This window comes from Bos indicus, chromosome 6, assembly GCF_029378745.1.
Source record: "Bos indicus isolate NIAB-ARS_2022 breed Sahiwal x Tharparkar chromosome 6, NIAB-ARS_B.indTharparkar_mat_pri_1.0, whole genome shotgun sequence".
Lineage (NCBI taxonomy): Eukaryota > Metazoa > Chordata > Mammalia > Artiodactyla > Bovidae > Bos > Bos indicus.
Window position 1 is genome coordinate 71,889,553 of NC_091765.1, and position 21,828 is coordinate 71,911,380.

Below are 21,828 nucleotides of genomic sequence, written 5' to 3' on the forward strand. Positions count from 1 at the left end.
AGTCCACTCTTCACATGAGGTGGCCAAAGTACTGGAGTTTCAGCTTTAGCATCAGTCCTTCCAAAGAACACTTAGGACTGATCTCCTTCAGAATGGACTGGTTGGATCTCCTTGCAGTCCAAGGGACTCTCAAGAGTCTTCTCTAACACCACAGTTCAAAAGCATCAATTCTTCGATGCTCAGCCTTCTTCACAGTCCAACTCTCACATCCATACGTGACCACAGGAAAAACCATAGCCTAGACTAGACGGACCTTTGTTGGCAAAGTAATGTCTCTGCTTTTGAATATGCTATCTAGGTTGGTCATAACTTTCCTTCCAAGGAGTAAGCGTCTTTTAATTTCATGGCTGCAGTCACCATCTGCAGTGATTTGGGAGCCCCCCAAAATAAAGTCTGACACTGTTTCCACTGTTTCCGCATCTATTTCCCATGAAGTGATGGGACTGGATGCCATGATCTTCATTTTCTGAATGTTGAGCTTTAAGCCAACTTTTTCACTCTCCTCTTTCACTTTTATCAAGAGGCTTTTTAGTTCCTCTTCACTTTCTGCCATAAGGGTGGTGTCATCTGCATATCTGAGGTTATTCATATTTCTCCCGGCAATCTTGATTCCAGCTCGTGTTTCTTCCAGTCCAGCGTTTCTCATGATGTATTCTGAATATAAGTTAAAAAAACAGGGTGACAATATACAGCCTTGACAAACTCCTTTTCCTATTTGGAACCAGTCTGTTGTTCATGTCCAGTTCTAACTGTTGCTTCCTGACCTGCATACAGATTTCTCAAGAGGCAGGTCAAGTGGCCTGGTATTCCCATCTCTTGAAGAATTTTCCACAGTTTATTGTGATCCACACAGTCAAAGGCTTTGGCATAGTCAATAAAGCAGAAATAGATGTTTTTCTGGAACTCTCTTGCTTTTTTCATGATCCAGTGGATGTTAGCAATTTGATCTCTGGTTCCTCTGCCTTTTCTAAAACCAGCTTGAACATCAGGAAGTTCACGGTTCACATATTGCTGAAGCCTGGCTTGGAGAATTTTGAGCATTACTTTACTAGCATGTGAGATGAGTGCAATTGTGCGGTAGTTTGAGCATATTGCCTTTCTTTGGGATTGGAATGAAAACTGACCTTTTCCAGTCCTGTGGCCACTGCTGAGTTTTCCACATTTGCTGGCATATTGAGTGCAGCACTTTCACAGCATCATCTTTCAGGATTTGGAATAGCTCAACTGGAATTCTGTCACCTCCACTAGCTTTGTTCATAGTGATGCTTCCTAAGGCCCACTTGACTTCACATTCCAGGATGTCTGGCTCTAGGTCAGTGATCACACCATCGTGATTATCTGGGTTGTGAAGGTCTTTTTTGTACAGTTCTTCTGTGTATTCTTGCCATCTCTTCTTAATATCTTCTGCTTCTGTTAGGTCCATACCATTTCTATCCTTTATCGAGCCCATCTTTGCATGAAATGTTCCTTTGGTATCTCTGATTTTCTTGAAGAGATCTCTAGTCTTTCCCATTCTGTTGTTTTCCTCAATTTCTTTGCATTGATCACTGAAGAAGGCTTTCTTATCTCTTCTTGCTATTCTTTGGAACTCTGCATTCAGATGTTTATATCTTTCCTTTTCTCCTTTGCTTTTCACTTCTCTTCTTTTCACAGCCATTTGTAAGGCCTCCCCAGACAGCCATCTTGCTTTTTTGCATTTCTTTTCCATGGGGATGGTCTTGATCACTATCTCCTGTACGATATCACGAACCTCATTCCACAGCTCATCAGGTAGTCTATCTATCAGATCTAGGCCCTTAAATCTATTTCTCACTTCCACTGTATAATCATAAGGGATTTGATTTAGGTCATACCTGAATGGTCTAGTGGTTTTCCCTACTTTCTTCAATTTAAGCCTGAATTTGGCAATAAGGAGTTCGTGGTCTGAGCCACAGTCAGCTCCTGGTCTTGTTTTTGCTGACTGTATAGAGCTTCTCCATCCTTGGCTGCAAAGAATATAATCAATCTGATTTCGGTGTTGACCATCTGGTGATGTCCATGTATAGAGTCTTCTCTTGTGTTGTTGGAGGAGGGTGTTTGTTATGACCAGTGCATTTTCTTGGCAAAACTCTATTAGTCTTTGCCCTGCTTCATTCCGTATTCCAAGGCCAAATTTGCCTGTTACTCCAGGTATTTCGTGACTTCCTACTTTTGCATTCCAGTCCCCTATAATGAAAAGGACATCTTTTTTGGGTGTTAGTTCTAAAAGGTCTTGTAGGTCTTCATAGAACCGTTCAACTTCAGCTTCTTCAACGTTACTGGTTGGGGCATAGACTTGGATTACTGTGGTATTGAATGGTTTGCCTTGGAAACGAACAGAGATCATTCTGTCGTTTTTGAGATTGCATCCAAGTACTGCATTTCGGACTCTTTTGTTGACCATGATGGCCACTCCATTTCTTCTGAGGAGTTCCTGCCCGCAGTAGTAAATATAATGGTCATCTGAGTTAAATTCACCCATTCCAGTCCATTTCAGTTTGCTGATTCCTAGAATGTCAACATTCACTCTTGCCATCTCTTGTTTGACCACTTCCAATTTGCCTTGATTCATGGACCTGACATTCCTGGTTCCTATGCAATATTGCTCTTTATAGCATCGGACCTTGCTTCTATCACTGGTCACATCCACAGCTTGGTATTCTTTTTGCTTTGGCTCCATCCCTTCATTCTGTCTGGAGTTATTTCTCCACTGATCTCCAGTAGCATATTGGGCACCTACTGACCTGGGGAGTTTCTCTTTCAGTATCCTATCATTTTGCCTTTTCATACTGTTCATGGGGTTCTCAAGACAAGACACTGAAGTGGTTTGCCATTCCCTTCTCCAGTGGACCACATTCTGTCAGATCTCTCCACCATGACCTGCCCGTCTTGGGTTGCCCCACGGGCATGGCTTAGTTTCATTGAGTTAGACAAGGCTGTGGTCCTAGTGTGATTAGATTGACTAGTTTTCTGCAAGTATGGTTTCAGTGTGTTTGCCCTCTGATGCCCTCTTGCAACACCTACTGTCTTACTTGGGTATACACTAAATATTACATTGCATTTATTAAAGAATGTCTACAGTGCTTTGTAATTTCTAATAATGAAGAGTTTTATGTTGTTTGAGACCAGTCACTGAACACGTTAGAAACAATATTTTATCAGTCAAAAGTTTATTTAAATAAACTTTTTTATCTACTTCGCTTTGTCACTGAGGGAAACATGAATTTTTATTCTCTTCTTTTGCCATAATAGTAGTATAGACTGTTTAGAATATACAGTGTTGTTAAGTGTATATGAAATATGTAGCTCTTACGTAGCTGTTAAAACTGCTTTATATTTTTTATCAACTTCCAAGAAGACATTTCATTATTAGAAAGTATGGAAACTGGTTATGCAAATGACAAATATTTTGCAAACATTCTAAGCCCCACAAAGGTTTAATAGTAACAATCTCATTGGCACACTTTAGCCTTTATTATTTGGTTTCCATTTCATATTTTACAAGCCAATATCCTACATATATATATGCTATTGGCACCTTTAATATGAAGATTCATATTATTGTTTTCCCAAAGCAGTTGTGGAGAACTTTTATTGCACCTAAAAATAGATGTTAAGATTTAATGATGTATTCAAGAGACAATACAAATCCTCTCCACAAAACTGTATTTTTCCCCACGTTCCATTGCAACGAAAGAGCATGAAGATTCAAGTTGTCAGTTTCCTTTGCTATAATAGTTTGAATATCAAAGGACACAGTGATTTTTGTATCACTAACCAAAGGAGTGGACATTCGTTTCCTCAGACTCCTCAGCTGTAGGGACTTTCTGAGGTCCATTATCCTAAAATGAGAGAACTGAATTATCTAAATTTCTCTCCAGCTCTGTCATTTTATTATTTTTTAATACTGTATGTTCTACACAATGCCAAGAACAACCAACAGTAACATTTTCTAAAGATCATAAATATTAGAGGAAGGAATCCATAAGCAAGTATATTACATTGTGTAACATTTTCTTTACCACGCCATCACACCAGTTTCTAAAAGTTGTATTGTGTAATTCCACTACTCCTTCAATTTTGTACATTTTTAGTACAGTACCTAGAAAAATTTCAAATTTAACAATACTACTACTACTAAGTCACTTCAGTAGTGTCTGACTCTGTGCGACCCCATAGACGGCAGCCCACCAGGCTCCCCCGTCCCTGGGATTCTCCAGGCAAGAACACTGGAGTGGGTTGCCATTTCCTTCTCCAATGCATGAAAGTGAAAAGTGAAAGTGAAGTCGCTTAGTCGTGTCTGACTCTTAGCGACCCCATGGACTGCAGCGCACCAGGCTCCTCCGTCCATAGGATTTTCCAGGCAAGAGTACTGGAGTGGGGTGTCATAAATGCATATTTTTAAAATCTCATGTTGGTGTTCCCTTTTTAGATGGAAACTCACCTAAAACAGTAAATCTATGAAAGCCATTGTTGCTTGTATAATTCAACTTAATTTTTAAAAAGCAGTAAACACAATCAAGATTTTTTTTAAATGTGAGAGTATATGGAGATAAGTACAAAGATACCCACATCTCTTAAGATTTAAACTGATTCTGAACCTGATGTAAATCATGGTTATGGACATAAGTCTGTCAAGTTAGTTCTAAACATTCACTGAATTTTTGTGCAAAATCAGATCTAATGAATCAGATCACATCCCTAGATACTGCAACAGACTTTTATCCTGAGGCTGATTCTTGACTCAGTGAATGGCACCACTCTGTCCACTTGTCCAAGGAAAAGTTCTGAAAATCATTCTCGACTTCTCCCCGTTTTCAGTTCCTCTCACATCCGTTCTTCCTGCAGCTACCAGAATGGTCTTTATAAAATGCAAATTTTTATCTATGTCCCACCTTTGCTAAAAACCCTTAAATGTTCCCTACTGGCCTGAAGATAAACACCTAACTTCCCTCCATAGACTTCCAAGGCTCTTTCACTTGCCCCCCACACTTTCCTCTAGCCTCTCTTCTCTTCACCAAGTCCATCTCTCTATCTCCAGCCATGGCCCTTGCTCAGTTACTCTGACTTCCCCCAGTTACGAGAATGTCTTTTGGCCCACTCCACCTGAAATGCTCTTTTGCTCTTTCATCCCTGGCTAGCTCCTACTGTCCCATCAGGCCTCTGATTTGATGACTTCCTCCAAGTAGTCCCACTGGCCCTCATAACACCTTACCATAACCCCACTACAGCCCTTAGCATACAGTATTGTAATAACCCATTTTCCTCCATTTGGCCACTAGACTAAGCTTCTCACCTGTGTACCCTGGAGGAAGCTGTGTGTAGTAAGAGCCCAAGCTTTCAAGTCAGAAAGACCAGTTCCTGCAAGTATAAGTTGTGTGTACCTCAACAAGTTTTTCAGAGAAGGCAATGGCAACCCACTCCAGTACTCTTGCCTGGAAAATCCCATGGAGAGAGGAGCCTGCTAGGCTGCAGTCCATGGGGTCGCTAAGAGTCGGACACGACTGCGCGAGTTCACTTTCCCTCTTCACTTTCCTGCATTGGAGAAGAAAATGGCAACCCACTCCAGTGTTCTTGCCTGGAGAATCCCAGGGACGGCAGAGCCTGGGGGGCTGCCGTCTATGGAGTCGCACAGAGTTGGACACGACTGAAGCGACTTAGCAGCAGCAGCAGCAGCAGCAAGTTTTTAACCTGTCTGGGTCTCAGTTTCCTATCTGTAAAGAAAGACCACTATAAAGATTAATGAGACATCATGTAAAGTATTTGCACACAGCCAAGCACTTTTTGGGCTTCCCAGGTGGCGCTAGTGGTAAAGAACCCACCTGCCAGTGCACGAAATGTAAGAGACACGGGTTCAATTCCTGTGTTAGGAAGATCCTCTGGAGGAGGACATGGCAACCCACGCCAGTATTCTCCCCCGGAGAATCCCATGGACAGAGGATCCTGGAGGGCTATGGTCCATAGGGGCACAAAGAATAGGACATGACTGAAGCAGTTTAGCATGCACTCATATAAGCACCTGCTGCTGCTGCTGCTAAGTCGCTTCAGTCGTGTCCGACTCTGTGCGACCCCATAGACGGCAGCCCACCAGGCTTCACCGTTCCTGGGATTCTCCAGGCAAAAACACTGGCGTGGGTTGCCATTTCCTTCTCCAATGCAGGAAAGTGAAAAGTGAAAAGTAAGTCGCTCAGTCGTGTCCGACTCTTCGAGACCCCATGGACTGAAGCCCACCAGGCTCCTCCATCCACGGGATTCTCCAGGCAAGAGTGCTGGAGTGGGGTGCCATTGCCTTCTCCGCATATAAGCACCTAGTAGGTACTAAATAAATAGCAGTTACAGATGGTAACAGTTCTGCTGCCAAATCTCCTCCATAAACTGGACTGCTCCAAGAGAATGAACACCCTCTTATCACTACCAAGTAGACATAGATGAAAGAGAAAACTGATTTTTCTGACTCTCTTCCAAAAAGATACTCATTAGCTATATATACTTAAGGAGGTTATCTGACTGGTTTTCATGCCTCCATTTATTTATTTGAAAATGCCTCATGTGATTGATCTAATCATATGATACACATGAAAATATTTTTAACAAACACAACATCTTGAAATGATACATTCCTTTGCTTATTATCAATTGAAAGAAAATTAATTTGGGGGGGCAAAATTTTTTGGTTTGCAGGATTTTAGTTTCCCAAACAGGGACTGAACTGGATCTCGACAATGAGAATGCAGAGTCCAAACCACTGGACTTCCAGGGTAATACCCTCAAAGAAATATGGTTTTTAAACATTAAAATATTGAATCTAATTGTAAGCTCAGTTCAGTTCAGTTCAATCGCTCGGTCGTGTCCGACTCTTTGTGACCCCATGAATCACAGCATGCCAGTAAGCTGCTGCTGCTGCTAAGTCGCTTCAGTCGTGTCCGACTCTGTGCGACCCCATAGACGGCAGCCCACCAGGCTTCCCTGTCCCTGGGATTCTCCAGGCAAGAACACTGGAGTGGGTTGCCATTTCCTTCTCCAATGCATGAAAGTGAAAAGTGAAAGTGAAGTCGCTCAGTTGTGTCCAACTCTAGCGACCCCATGGACTGCAGCCTACCAGGCTCCTCCATCCATGGGATCTTCCAGGCAAAAGTACTGGAGTGGGGTGCCATTGCCTTCTCCAGCCCCAGTAAGCTAAGAGACCATAAATAATGTAAAACAGTAAACCCTCACTTTCAGTCATGAGTCTTAATACTTTCCTTTCTGTAGTCTTTTTTGCCAGAAATGAAGTTGTAAAGCAGATTCTTGGGAATTTCACCATACCTTTTGCCCCCATGTGTTCTGACAGTAGGGAACCAAGCAAGTGAGCAGCTAGTAGAGGAAGCCCTAGTAGTTAGGGAGATCTATATTCTGTGCAGCACAGCCTTGCATAATTGAGATTAGATTTTTTACAATCTATCATCCATCTTAGATTCACAGACTATTAGAACTAAAAAATACATTAGCATACTGGAGAAAAATGGAAGATCAAGCACATATTATATATTTAATTTCCTTCCCTCCACATTCTTCCAAAATGACAGTAAAAAGATTGTGTTAAGATATACAAGATAAAAAGGATGGGAGAAGAAGCATAGCAACAAAATACTGTAAGCCTGAAAACAGTGAATGAGTGGTAATTAACTCAGATAGCTCACTTAGACCTAAATCCTGAAGCTGCAGAGGGAAAGCTGAGAAGCAATCCAGTTCCATTACAGAATCCCAGGAAGATCCAGATCAAGGTTGGCAGCACCAAGTGCCTCTGAAATAGGGGCAAACAGAGGACAATTGAGGGAATGAGTTGATTTCTGTTTAAGAAGCATTAGACCCTCAGATCCCTCTCTCCCATTCAATGCAGCAGATTAGATGTTTCTCCATCACCCCATACAAATTCTGGAAGTTTACTCTGTGGAGATAGAAAGCAGAGCTTCTGGACTAGGGGACGCTCAGCCCAGTTGAGAGTCCTTCAGTACTCAGAAATGTTAACAGAATGTATACTGAATGTTGACAAGACCCTACACACAACCCTCCCCAATGTTTTTTCTGAATGAGCTCCAGTTGAAGGGAATCAGGGCTATATCTTTGAACCAGGAAATTGGAAAATATTTCTCTAGAGAACCTGAGTAGTCCAAAATAATATCTATAGATTCAACAAATTTTTCCAGCCAGGTCATCCTTCAGTGAATCTCATAGTCAACAAACCCAGACCTTCCAATCTGCTCAGAGCCCTTAAATATGAACAGATGACCAAGGATCACCAGATCTCCAAAGGAAAGTCTGTGGCACAAAAGACAGAAACTAAAACAAAGGAAGTGGTTGGGGGGAGCCAGCTTGGGGAAAAAAGAGACCATGGAGGCAAAATAATGCTTTAAATAGATGTAGTTAAAGTGCTCAGACAGAGAGGAAAATTTATTTCACCCCAGAAAAAGAACAAGGCACTATCCAACTTCAAGACTTACTATAAATTTACTTAGTAATCAAGACAGTAAGGTATTGGTGAAAGAATGAGCAAAAAGACCAATGGATCAGAATAGAGAGCCTAGAAATCGACCCCTATAAGTACACTCAACTGATCTCTGAAAAAGGAGTCAGTTCCATTCAGTTCAGTCGCTCAGTCATGTCCAACTGTTTGCGACCCCATGAACTGCAGCACACCAGGCCTCGCTGTACATCACCAACTCCTGGAGTTCACTCAAACTCACGTCCATCGAGTCGGTGATGCCATCCAGCCATCTCATCCTCTGTCGTCCCCTTCTCCTCCTGCCCCCAATCCCTCCCAGCATCAGGGTCTTTTCCAATGAGTCAACTCTTCGCATGAGGTAGCCAAAGTACTGGAGTTTCAGCTTTAGCGTCAGTCCTTCCAAAGAACACTTAGGACTGATCTCCTTTAGAATGGACCAGTTGGATCTCCTTGCAGTCCAAGGGACTCTCAAGAGTCTTCTCCAACACCACAGTTCAAAAGCATCAATTCTTCGGCACTCAGTTTTCTTCACAGTCCAACTCTCACATCCATACACGACTACTGGAAAAACCATAGCCTTGACTAGACGGACCTTTGTCGGCAAAGTGATGTCTCTGCTTTTGAATATGCTATCTAGGTTGGTCATAACTTTCCTTCCAAGGAGTAAACGTCTTTTAATTTCATGGCTGCAATCACCATCTGCAGTGATTTTGGAGCCCAACAAAATAAAGTCTGACACTGCTTCCACTGTTTCCGCATCTATTTCCCATGAAGTGATGGGACCAGATGCCATGATCTTCATCTTCTGAATGTTGAGCTTTAAGCCAACTTTTTCACTCTCCACTTTCACTTTCATCAAGAGGCTTTTGAGTTCCTCTTCACTTTCTGCCATAAGGGTGGTGTCATCTGCATATCTGAGGTTATTGATATTTCTCCCGGCAATCTTGATTCCAGCTTGTGTTTCTTCCAGTCCAGTGTTTCTCATGATGTACTCTGCATAGAAGTTAAATAAACAGGGTGACAATATACAGCCTTGACGTATTCCTTTTCCTATTTGGAACCAGTCTGTTGTTCATGTCCAGTTCTAACTGTTGCTTCCTGGCCTGCATACAAATTTCTCAAGAGGCAGGTCAGGTGGTCTGGTATTCCCATCTCTTTCAGAATTTCCCACAGTTTATTGCGATCCACACAGTCAAAGGCTTTGGCATAGTCAAGAAAGCAGAAATAGATCTTTTTCTAGAACTCTCTTGCTTTTTCCATGATCCAGCGGATGTTGGCTATTTGATCTCTGGTCCCTCTGCCTTTTCTAAAACCAGCAAAAGATGGTCTAATGGAGCAAAGCTGTTCACCTCAACAGATGGCGCTGGCACAACTAAACATCCACATGCAGAAAAGGCGTATAGACACAGACCTTACACCTTTCACAAAAACTAACCCAAAATGGATCATAACCTAAATGTAAAACACTGAACTATGAAACTCTTAGAAGATAACGTGGGAGAGAACCTAAGTGACCTTGGATACAGTGATGTCTCTTTAGATACAACATCAAAGACAAAATCCATGAAAGAAAGAATTGATCATCTGGACTTCATTAAGATTAAAAACTTCTGCTCTGTGAAAGACAATACCTAGAGAATGAGAAGACAAGCCACAAACTGCAAGAAAATACTTGCAAAAGCACATCTGATAAAGGACTGTTATGAAAAATATATGAAAACTCTTAAAGATCAACAATAAGAAAAAGACCAACTCAATTTAAAAATGGACAAAAGACCTTAACAGACACCTTACCAAAGAAGATATACAAGTGACTCATAAGTATATGAAAAGATACTCCACGTCATATGTCACCAGGGAAGTGCAAATAAACAATGAGCTACTACTACACACTTATTAGTGTTGCTGAAATCCACAGCATTGAATGAGAACATGAAACGCGAACAAGAATGTGGAGCAACAGGAACTCTCATGTACTGCTAGTGGGAATGCAAAAGTGGCAAACCACTTTTGAAGACAGTTTTGTTTTCTTACAAGATTAAACATATTCTTACTATCCAATCCAACAACAATGCTCCTTAGTATTTACCCAAAGCAGTGGAAAACTTACACCCACACAATAACCTGCATAAGGTGTTTATAGCAGCTTTGCTGATAATGGTCAAAATTTGGAATCAACTGCGATGTCCCTCAGTAGGTGAATAGATAAACTGTAGTGCATCCAGACAATTGAATATTATTCAGTGCCAAAAAGAAGTGAGCTATCAAGCCATGGAAAGACATAGAGACATAGAGTAATCAAAAAATGCATAATACTAAGTGAAAGAAGCCAATCTGAAAAGGCTCTATGATTCCAATTGTTAATATATGACATTCTAAAAAAGATGAAACTATGAAGGTAATTGACCAGTGGCTACCAAGGGTAATGGTGGGTGGGAAGGGAAATGAATAAGCAGAACACAAAGGATTTTTAGGGCTGTGGAAATACTTTGGACAATATTACAGTGATGGGATTTGTCATTAAGCATTCGTCCTAACATAGGGTGTACAACACCAAGAGTGAACCATAATGTAAATTATGGACTTTGGGTGATTATGATGTCAACATAGGATTATCCTTGGTTACGCCAAGTACCACTCTGGTAATGTTGATGTGTGAGGGCAGGGAGTATATGGAAAATCTCAGTACTTCCCTCTCAGTTTTGTTGTAAACTTAAATCTGCTCTAAAAAATAAAGTCTTCTAAAAAAGACAATGTTAAAAAAAAATAAGAAGTTCTTTTGAAAAAGAAACATGAATGTTTGATACCATCAACCAAAATTTCTTGGAAATTACGTGTATAGTAGCAGAAATTAAAGCTCAGTAGAAGATAAAATTAAGGAACACTTCCAGAAAGTAGAAAGCAAAAGCATACAAAGTGCTCACGTCAGCAGCACATTTATTAAATTGGAATGACATAGAGATCAGTATAGTCCCACACAAGGACAATGCACAAATTGGTGACACTTCTAGTATTTTTTAAAAAGAAAGGAAGAACAAGAAAGGATGTGGAGAAATTGGAATTCTTGTGCATTGCTGGTAGCAATATAAAATGGTCCAGCCACTGTGGAAAACAGGCTGTTAGGTCCTCAAAAAAAAATTAAATTTAAGTGTTACCACTTAACACATATGATCCAGCAATTCCACTTTCACATTTATACTCAAAAGAATTGAGAACAGGACCTAAACCAGCTATTTGTATACTCATGTTCACAGCAATATTATTCACAATAACGAAAAGGTGGAAGCAACCCAAAAGTACACTGACAGATGAATGGGCAAACAAAACACTGTATATACAAACAATGAAATCTTATTCAACCCTAAAAAGGAAGAAAATTCTGACACATACGACAGCAGGGATAAACCTTGAGGACATGGTATCAAGTGAAAGAAGCCAGACACTAAAGGACAAATATTGTGTGGTTCCACTCACATGAAGTTCCCAGAATAGTCAAATATGTAGGGACAGAAAGCAGAATGGAGATTTTACTAAGGACTGGGGGTCAAGGAAGCTTACACTCTAATGGGTACAGAGTTTCAGTTTGGGATGATGAAAAAAATTCCGGAGATGGGTACTGATAATGATTGCACAACAGTGTGAATATACTTAATTCCACTGAACTGTATGTTTAAAATGGTTAAAATCTCATGTATATTTTACCACAATTTTAAAAATGAGAAATTTAAGCATATAACATAGAGACACAGGGGCAAATATGAAAAGGAAGAGAAGTTGGAAGTGTTTTCCTTTGAATAATGGAAGTGGTGGGGGAAGGGATGCTGTTTTCAAACAAGCTTTGTAAAACTACTTATCTTTAAACTATGTGCATGTAAATTTTTGATAGTACTTTAAACAACAACCATAACTAATTTGAAAAAACTTTTTAATCCTTCAATTTTACAGACAACCAAATCATAGAGAGAGTAGAGTCCTTGGCCAAGGTGATCTAAAACAGTGAGTAGCAGATTAAAGAATTGAACCAACATATTCTAAACCAAAGTTCAGCATCTCATCATCACAGCACAGTGCTCATTATTCAGTCATGTTCGACTCTGTGAGACCCTTTGGACTAGAGCCCACCAGGCTCCTCTGTCCATAGGATTTTTCAGGCAAGAATACTGAAGTGGATTGCCATTACCTCCTCCAGGGGATCTTCCAGGCCCAGGGATCAAACCTGGGTCTCTTGCATCTCCTGCATTACAGGCAGATTCTTTATCTGCTGAGCTATCAGGAAGCCCATTACAACACATGGTACCTTATGATAGCATCTTCCTGAATTTCTAGAAAAAACTTCTGGGAGTCTTGACTTAAGCCTTCTTAAAATATTTTTCTGCATGTTTTGTTGAATGTACAATAACATTACAGATTTTCCTGTTTTTCCTAGCATTATGTGTTAAAAGTGAATTTTTTTTCTAATCCAAACACACATTTGAAATAAAATACATTTCCAAATCTGCTCCTCTATCCTCATAATTCAAACTGAACAGGATTTTTTGAATCCTGCATTCAATGTTGTTCTGAATAGCAAGAAAGTCTTTGCTATTGATTAAAAAAACACCATCCTTTTTTGGTACTGAGTCTAAAACCTAACCATGGTGACCTTTATGGAAACAGAAAATATTTCCACTTCAATTAAACTCAAATCACCTGTTTAATATTAATTTTAATGTTAATTTTTTCTCATTAGAAAAATGATATAATTAAGAAGAGTAGCTACACTAAGCAATGATATAGACTTTACCAGGCTTAATTCACACTTTATTTTTTTTTAATTTTATTTTTTAACTTTACAATATTGTATTGGTTTTGCCATATATCAAAATAAATCCACCACAGGTATACATGTGTTCCCCATCCTGAACTCTCCTCCCTCCTCCCTCCCCATACCATCCCTCTGGGTCATCCCAGTGCACCAGCCCCAAGCATCCAGTATCGTGCATCGAACCTGGACTGGCGACTCGTTTCATATATGATATTATACATGTTTCAATGCCATTCTCCCACATCATCCCACCCTCTCCCTCTCCCACAGAGTCCAAAAGACTGTTCTATACATCAGTGTCTCTTTTGCTGTCTCGTATACAGGGTTATTGTTACCATCTTTCTAAATTCCATATACATGCGTTAGTATACTGTATTGGTGTTTTTCTTTCTGGCTTACTTCACTCTGTATAATAGGCTCCAGTTTCATCCACCTCATTAGAACTGATTCAAATGTATTCTTTTTAATGGCTGAGTAATACTCCATTGTGTATATGTACCATAGCTTTCTTATCCATTCATCTGCTGATGGACATCTAGGTTGCTTCCATGTCCTGGCTATTATAAACAGTCCTGTGATGAACATTGGGGTACACGTAATTCACACTTTAGAATAAAACTCCATGTGGACACTTCTTCCAACAGTAATCCATCAGTTATAAGTTGAACACATACTAATGAGTATGTTTAAAATAATTTTTTAAAGAACTGTAAAGATCTGTCATAAGCATGTCCTCCAATGCTGACAAAAGTACCTTTTCCCAGAATAATGTATTTGATAGGTCATCAGTCTTAGAACTCTGTAAATAAAATGTATTATGATTTTAAGGTATCACTCCTTGTTACAGTAGTGTAAATTATTGTGCGTGGTTTCTAATCTTATGTGACTGCCTCAGCCAGGTAGGATGGGCCTGAAGGCAAGGTGGCCCAGACTGCATATGTAATAAATGCTCATTAAGCTTTTGGAGTGGCTAAATAATGAATCAGGGTATGGAATCATGGAATGTTAAAGTGGAATGTGTCCCCCGGATCTACAGCTCTAACTTCCTCTTTTCACAATTACGGAAATACTAAAGAAAGCCTTGAGTGTGCACGCTTAAGTCATACATTTCATGTGCATTTGCTCATGGCAGCCCCACTAGACAGAGAAGGAGAAAGAGTCAGAGAAGCTCAGTAACATGCCCGGGTCACACAGGTAGTCAGTGCGAACACTGGGACTCTGACCAAGGTGATAGGAGACCGGAGCATGTGCTTTGATGAAGCACACAGACAAATGTCTACTGATTTATGGTGATCTTATAGCTTTGTCAGCAACTTTGGAAAACTCAGCAGTGGCCACAGGACTGGAAAAGGTCAGTTTTCATTCCAGTCCCAAAGAAAGGCAATGCCAAAGGATGCTCAAACTACCACACAATTACTCATCTCACATGCTAGCAAAGTAATGCTCAAAATTCTCCAAGCCAGGCTTCAGCAATACGTAAACTGTGAACTTCCAGATGTTCAAGCTGGTTTTAGAAAAGGCAGGGGAACCAGAGATCAAATTGCCAACATCCGCTGGATCATCAAAAAGCAAGAGAGTTCCAGAAAAAGATCTATTTCTGCTTTATTGACTATGCCAAAGCATCTGACTGTCTGGATCACAATAAACTGTGGAAAATTCTGAAAGAGATGGGAATACCAGACCACCTGACCTGCCTCTTGAGAAACCTATATGCAGGTCAGGAAGCAACAGTTCGAACTGGACAGTTTGACCTGGTTCCAAATAGGAAAAGGAATATGTCAAGGCTGTATATTATCACCCTGCTTATTTAACTTAAATGCAGAGTATATCATGAGAAACGCTGGGCTGGAGGAAGCACAAGCTGGAATCTAGATTGCCAGGAGAAATATCAATAACCTCAGATATGCAGATGACACCACCCTTATGGCAGAAAGTGAAGAAGAGAGGAGGAGCCAAGATGGCGGAGGAGTAGGATGAGGAGAACACTTTCTCCCCCACAAATTCATCAAAAGAGCATTTAAACGTCGAGTAAATTCCACAAAACAACTTCTGAATGCCGGCAGAGGACATCAGGCACCCAGAAAAGCAACCCAACTCTTCGAAAGGAGGTAGGAAAAAATATTAAAAACAAAAAAAAAAAAGAGACAAAAGAGGGAGGGACGGAGTTCCGTCCCGGGAAGGGAATCTTAAAAAGAGAGAAGTTTCCAAACATCAGGAAACCTTCTCACTGCCGAATCTGTGCCAAGCTTTGGAAGCACAGAGGGCAACATAACAGGGAGAAAAAATAAATAAACAATTTAAAACTCGCAGATTGCGAACCCTACGGTAACTCCCCCAGCAGAGAAGCAGCACAGACGCCTGCATCCGCCATTAGCAAACCGGGGCTGGGCAGGGAGGCGCGGCGTGGGCTGCATCGCTGAGAGTAAGAATCTGGCCTGAATACCCTGAGTGCTATCTGAGCGAAATAATTTGGGCTAGCAAACCAGACTGTGGGATACCTACCACGCGAAAAGCCAGCCCTAACCTAAGACCGCCAGGCCCGCGCACGGAACAAAGGACTGAACAGAGATAGCCGGCTCCAGACCTTCCCCCTCCGGTGACAGGCAGCCAGAGCTGGAAGGGGGCAATCGCAGCCCCAGAGAGACATTATCTATAAAATTGTAAGCAGGCTTCTTTGCTAACTAAAACTTCTTGGGGGTCTGGACGGTCAACATCTGCCTGAGAAGGTGCGCCGGTTTTACATCCAGATAACCGAGTGGCGGAGAGGCGATAAGTCGCAGCATTGGCGCTCGCCTGGGAAGAGCAAATTGGCGCTCGGACCTGGGAAGAGCACAAAACGCAGGCCCAACTGAGTCTGCGCCTCTGAGGACTACCCGAGTGCCTGAACCTGAGCGGCTTGGACCTGGGAGGTGCATGCAGCCCAGGGCCAGCCTCGGATTGTTCCCGGCGGAACAACCTAGAGTCCGAGCAGTGTGGACAGGGAGGCTACACGCGCCGTGAGCGGGGGCAGACCCAGGGTGGCTGAGGCACTGCGAGCCCACGCCAGTGTTATTTGTTTGCAGCATCCCTCCCTCCTTCCCCACAGCGCGACTGAACAAGTAAGCCTAAAAAAAAAAAAAAAAAAAAAGTGTCCTCCTCCACCGTGCCCTTTGAGTCAGGGCGGAAACCAGATACTGAAGAGACTAGCAAACAGAAGAAGATATAACAGAGGGAAACGCCTTGGAAGCTACAGGCAATAGATCAAAACCCTGTGGTTACTACGGACTACATAGGAAGGGGCCTATAGATCTTGAGAAATATAAATCTGACCAAGGAACTAGCCAAAAATGAACTGAACCCACAACACCCACAAAAAAACCCAAAAAAGTCCTAGATATATTTTTATAATTTTTACGATCATTCTTTCTTTTTTTTTTTTAATTAAAAAAAAAAAATTTTAAGTCCTCTATTGTTCCTTTAATTTTCACTTTTATAACCTATTACTTTGCAAAAAAAAAAAAAAAAAGACCCTATTTTTTTCTTCTTCAGCAAACTTCATATATATATATTTTATAATTTTTTGACCTTGTTTTTTTTGTTTGTTTGTTTTTGTTTTTTTCTTCTTTTCTTTAACATTGTATTTTTGAAATTCCAAACTCTACTCTAGATTTTTAATTTTCGCTTTTTGGTATATGTTATCAATTTTGTACCTATAGTTTTTTTTTATATAATTTCTGTGACTTTTTTTTTTTTTTCTTCTTCTCTGTTTCTTTCTCTTCTTCTTTTATATAACATTGTATATCTGAAATTCCAAACTTTACTCTAGATTTTTAATTTATGCTTTTTGGTATTTGATATCAATTTTGTACCTGTATTTTCTTTATAATTTTTGTGACATTGTTCGTATTTGTTTGTTTGTTTTCTCTCTTTATTTTTCTTCTTCTTTTTTTTTTTTTTAACATTGTATTTTTGAAATTCCAAACTCTACTCTAGATTTTTAATTTTTGCTTTCTGGTATTAGTTATCAATTTTGTACCTGTACTTTCTTTATAATTTTCGCGACCTTGTTTGTTTTTGTTTGTTCGTTTTTTCTCTCTTTCTTTTCCTTCTTCTTTTCTTTAACATCGTATTTTTGAAATTCCAAACTCTATTCTAGATTTTTAATTTTCGCTTTCTGGTATTAGTTATCAATTTTGTACCTGTACTTTCTTTATAATTTTCGCGACCTTGTTTGTTTTTGTTTGTTCGTTTTTTCTCTCTTTCTTTTCCTTCTTCTTTTCTTTAACATCGTATTTTTGAAATTCCAAACTCTATTCTAGATTTTTAATTTTCGCTTTCTGGTATTAGTTATCAATTTTGTACCTGTACTTTATAATTTTCGCGACCTTGTTTGTTTTTGTTTGTTCGTTCTTTCTCTCTTTCTTTTCCTTCTTCTTTTCTTTAACATCGTATTTTTGAAATTCCAAACTCTACTCTAGATTTTTAATTTTTGCTTTTATGTATTTGTTACCAATTTTGTACCTTTAAGGACCCAATCTTCAGGACCCATTTTTCACTAGGGAGTGAGATTACTGGCTTGACTGCTCTCTCTCCCTTTGGACCCTCCTTTTTCTCCACCAGGTCGCCTGTGTCTCCTCCCTAACCCCTCTCTACTCTACCCAACTCTGTGAATTTCTGTGTGTTCCAGACGGTGGAGAACACTTAGGGAACTGATTACTGGCTGGATCTGTCTCCCTCCTTTTCATTCCCCCCTTTTATCCTTCTGGCCACCTCTGTTACCTTCCTCCTTCTTCTCTTCTCTGTATAACCCCGTGAACATCTCTGAGTGGTCCAGTTGTGGAGTGCACATAAGGAAGTGACTACTGGCTAGCCCACTCTCTCCACTATTGATTCACCTCATCTCATTTGGGTCACCTCTAACTCCCTCCTCCCTCTTCTCTTCTCCATGTAACCCTGTGAACCTCTCTGAGTGACCCTCACTGTAGAGAAACTTATCATCTTTAATGTAGATGTTTTATCAATGGTGCTGTATAGAAGGAGAAGTTTTGAAACTACTGTAAAAATAAGACCGATAATCGGAAGCAGGAGACTTAAGTCCAAACCCTGACTCCAGGGAACTCCTGACTCCAAGGAACATTCATTGACAGGAGCTCATCAAATGCCTCCATACCGACACTGAAACCAAGCACCACACAAGGGCCAATAAGTTCCAGGGCAAGACATACCAAGCAAATTCTCCAGCAACAAAGGAACACAGCCCTGAGCTTCAAGATACAGGCTGCCCAAAGTCACCCCAAAACTATAGACATCTCATAACTCATTACTGGACATTTCATTGCACTCCAGAGAGAAGAAATACAGCTCCACCCACCAGAACACCGACACAAGCTTCCCTAACCAGGAAACCTTGACAAGCCACCTGTACAAACCCACACACAGTGAGGAAACGCCATAATAAAGAGAACTCCACAAACTGCCAGAATACAGAAAGGACACCCCAAACTCAGCAATTTAAACAAGATGAAGAGACAGAGGAATACTCAGCAGATAAAGGAACAGGATAAATGCCCACCAAACCAAACCAAAGAGGAAGAGATAGGGAATCTACCTGATAAAGAATTCCGAATAATGATAGTGAAATTGATCCAAAATCTTGAAACTAAAATGGAATCACAGATAAATAGCCTGGAGACAAGGATTGAGAAGATGCAAGAAAGGTTTAACAAGGACCTAGAAGAAATAAAAAAGAGTCAATATATAATGAATAATGCAATAAGTGAAATTAAAAACACTCTGGAGGCAACAAATAGTAGAATAACAGAGGCAGAAGACAGGATTAGTGAATTAGAAGATAGAATGGTAGAAATAAATGAATCAGAGAGGATAAAAGAAAAACGAATTAAAAGAAATGAGGACAATCTCAGAGACCTCCAGGACAATATTAAACGCTACAACATTCGAATCATAGGGGTTCCAGAAGAAGAAGACAAAAAGAAAGACCATGAGAAAATACTTGAGGAGATAATAGTGGAAAACTTCCCTAAAATGGGGAAGGAAATAATCACCCAAGTCCAAGAAACCCAGAGAGTCCCAAACAGGATAAACCCAAGGAGAAACACCCCAAGACACATATTAATCAAATTAACAAAGATCAAACACAAAGAACAAATATTAAAAGCAGCAAGGGAAAAACAACAAATAACACACAAGGGAATTCCCATAAGGATAACAGCTGATCTTTCAATAGAAACTCTTCAAGCCAGGAGGGAATGGCAAGACATACTTAAAATGATGAAAGAAAATAACCTACAGCCCAGATTACTGTACCCAGCAAGGATCTCATTCAAGTATGAAGGAGAAATCAAAAGCTTTTCAGACAAGCAAAAGCTGAGAGAATTCTGCACCACCAAACCAGCTCTCCAACAAATACTAAAGGATATTCTCTAGACAGGAAACACAAAAACGGTGTATAAACTCGAACCCAAAACAATAAAGTAAATGGCAACGGGAACATACTTATCAGTAATTACCTTAAATGTAAATGGGTTGAATGCCCCAACCAAAAGACAAAGACTGGCTGAATGGATACAAAAACAAGACCCCTACATATGTTGTCTACAAGAGACCCACCTCAAAACAGGGGACACATACAGACTGAAAGTGAAGGGCTGGAAAAAGATTTTCCATGCAAATAGGGACCAAAAGAAAGCAGGAGTAGCAATACTCATATCAGATAAAATAGACTTTAAAACAAAGGCTGTGAAAAGAGACAAAGAAGGTCACTACATAATGATCAAAGGATCAATCCAAGAAGAAGATATAACAATTATAAATATATATGCACCCAACACGGGAGCACCACAGTACGTAAGACAAATGCTAACAAGTATGAAAGGAGAAATTAACAATAACACAATAATAGTGGGAGATTTTAATACCCCACTTACACCTATGGATAGATCAACTAAACAGAAAATTAACAAGGAAACACAAACTTTAAATGATACAATAGACCAGTTAGACCTAATTGATATCTATAGGTCATTTCATCCCAAAACAATGAATCTCACCTTTTTCTCAAGCGCACATGGAACCTTCTCCAGGATAGATCACATCCTGGGCCATAAAGCTAGCCTTGGTAAATTCAAAAAAATAGAAATCATTCCAAGCATTTTTTCTGACCACAATGCAGTAAGATTAGATCTCAATTACAGGAGAAAAACTATTAAAAATTCCAACATATGGAGGCTGAACAACACGCTGCTGAATAACCAACAAATCACAGAAGAAATCAAAAAAGAAATCAAAATTTGCATAGAAACGAATGAAAATGAAAACACAACAACCCAAAACCTGTGGGACACGGTAAAAGCAGTCCTAAGGGGAAAGTTCATAGCAATACAGGCACACCTCAAGAAACAAGAAAAAAGTCAAATCAATAACCTAACTCTACACCTAAAGCAACTAGAAAAGGAAGAAATGAAGAACCCCAGGGTTAGTAGAAGGAAAGAAATCTTAAAAATTAGAGCAGAAATAAATGCAAAAGAAACAAAAGAGACCATAGCAAAAATCAACAAAACCAAAAGCTGGTTCTTTGAAAGGATAAATAAAATTGACAAACCATTAGCCAGACTCATCAAGAAACAAAGGGAGAAAAATCAAATCAACAAAATTAGAAACGAAAATGGAGAGATCACAACAGACAACACAGAAATACAAAGGATCATAAGAGACTACTATCAACAATTATATGCCAATAAAATGGACAACGTGGAAGAAATGGACAAATTCTTAGAAAAGTACAACTTTCCAAAACTGGACCAGGAAGAAATAGAAAATCTTAACAGACCCATCACAAGCATGGAAATTGAAACTGTAATCAAAAATCTTCCAGCAAACAAAAGCCCCGGTCCAGACGGCTTCACAGCTGAATTCTACCAAAAATTTAGAGAAGAGCTAACACCTATCCTGCTCAAACTCTTCCAGAAAATTGCAGAGGAAGGTAAACTTCCAAACTCATTCTATGAGGCCACCATCACCCTAATACCAAAACCTGACAAAGATCCCACAAAAAAAGAAAACTACAGGCCAATATCACTGATGAACATAGATGCAAAAATCCTTAACAAAATTCTAGCAATCAGAATCCAACAACACATTAAAAAGATCATACACCATGATCAAGTGGGCTTTATCCCAGGGATGCAAGGATTCTTCAATATCCGCAAATCAATCAATGTAATACACCACATTAACAAATTGAAAAATAAAAACCATATGATTATCTCAATAGATGCAGAGAAAGCCTTTGACAAAATTCAACATCCATTTATGATAAAAACTCTCCAGAAAGCAGGAATAGAAGGAACATACCTCAACATAATAAAAGCTATATATGACAAACCCACTGCAAACATTATCCTCAATGGTGAAAAATTGAAAGCATTTCCTCTAAAGTCAGGAACAAGACAAGGGTGCCCACTTTCACCATTACTATTCAACATAGTTTTGGAAGTTTTGGCCACAGCAATCAGAGCAGAAAAAG